This window comes from Globicephala melas, chromosome 9 (genome assembly GCF_963455315.2).
Source record: "Globicephala melas chromosome 9, mGloMel1.2, whole genome shotgun sequence".
In the NCBI taxonomy this organism is placed as follows: domain Eukaryota; kingdom Metazoa; phylum Chordata; class Mammalia; order Artiodactyla; family Delphinidae; genus Globicephala; species Globicephala melas.
In genome coordinates, this window is record NC_083322.1 from 72,059,541 (window position 1) to 72,061,612 (window position 2,072).

Sequence of the window (2,072 nt, forward strand, 5' to 3'; positions counted from 1 at the left end):
TACTCCACCTACAAAGTAAATATAATATATATGTGTATATATATATATATATTTCTTGTAAGAATACATAAACAGGTTGGCATAGAAATCAAACTCAAAGTAATCTACATATTTAAATAGAAAACTGCATATAAAAACACTCTGCATAGGTTCTCTACTTCTGATAGGATGCTGGACTAGGTATCCTGAAATAGGTATTATTACTCCATTGAAAAACCCTCAGATCCTGGATTAATACCAACAAGCAAACCTAGAAATACATTAGTGATCCAATAAAAAAAAGTAATAATGAAAATCCCAAGGATAACAAAAAGAATAGTAAGTTGAAACTTCAATAAATAGGCATTCCTTGTTTGGTGACTGGAAGTCTAAAAATCACAAAACAAAATTCTCCCCAAATCCTTCTATACATTTAATGCAGTTCAAGAAAAATCATATATTATGTATATGTGTTTGTAACTTAGGCTTTTTAAAAATTATGTAGAAAAGCAAAGACAAACCAGAAGAACACGATAGAAGTTATATGTGCCGCCAGATATCAGTATTTATTATAATTTGTGCTAAGTAAGACAATGTGGATTTGGAAGAGAAATAGACTAAGGACACACAATACCCCTAGAAATAGACCCACCCTCACATGTAAACTGAATATATGGCAGAGGTAGCCAGGCAGAGCAGTGTGGAAATAGATTATTCAATAAACAGTGATGGTACAATTGGTTGTCCATGCTGAAAAAACTTACATTGATCATACACAGAAATCTGTTCTAAGATATTTAAAGACTGAAAAACAAAACTTTAAAACTTAAAAATAGAGTCTAAGGAATTATCTTTATGCTTTCTGGAAATGGAGAATTTCTTAAGCAGAGCACACACACAAAATGCAAACCATAAAAAAAAAAAGAGAAATCCTACATATCAAAGGACATTGTTTACAAAAAGTAAAAACACAAGCTCAAAACTGGGAGAAGATATTTGCATTACATATGACTGAAGAAGAAAAAAGGATTGTATCCTAAAATACATCAAAGACTCCTACAAATTAATAAGCAAAATAAAAACAACATTACAGAAAAATTTGAAGAGATCTGAATAAGCATTTCTTATAAAAAGTAAACACAAATGATCCCTAAGTATATTAAAATATGCTCAATTTATCAGTAATCAGGGAAATGCTAAATGATACCACATGAGATACAATTATCAACCATCAAATTTGCAAAAGTTTTAAAATCTGGCAACACTAATTATTGGCAAAGATGAGGAGCAAAGGGAGCTTTTATACACTACTAGTGGAAGTGTCAATAAGTACAACCACTTAGAAATCAATCTGGTATTATCTAGGAAAGGTGCTTACAGCCCAGTACTCAGCAATTTCAATTCCAGTTATTTGTTCTAGTAAAACCTTCCATATGTGCATCAGAAGATATATACAAGAATGTTCATTACATATTTTAAAAAATGGGAATCAATCAAAATATCCTTTGCCATATGAATGGATAAATTGTGGTGTTTTAATACACTGGAGTACCATGCAACTATGAAAACAGATGGATTACCAGTAAAAGTATCCATATGTACTAACTGTAGATATGGCATTGCTGAGCTTCAGTCTTCTTTACATATATGTTTTCTCTGAGCCCTATGACAACACTGAAAAATGCGTATGTTAAATCAGATTTCATAGAGTACAAAAATGAATCTCAACAATATGACGTAAGTAACCTACAAGGTCAAATAGCTGGTGAGTGACTGACCAGCCATAATTACTCATGCACATTACAGCTACACCATATAGCCCATAATCAGGTTGCCATATACCCCTTCTCAGACTCAAGGTTCCCAAGAGCACATTCTGAGACTATCCCACCTTCCATTTCCAGTTTCCAGTCATGCTGAACCTTATTTCTTGTCGTCCTTCATCTGTTAATCACACCTCCTTCACCTTTGACTTGTCTTTTTAGCCATACATTTCTTTCAAGTTCTTGACATTTTATTTCAAAGCAGTTTATTTTTTTAGAGAAATCAAAAGCCTTTTCTGGTATAAAAAAAGAAAGAACAAATTGAAGAGG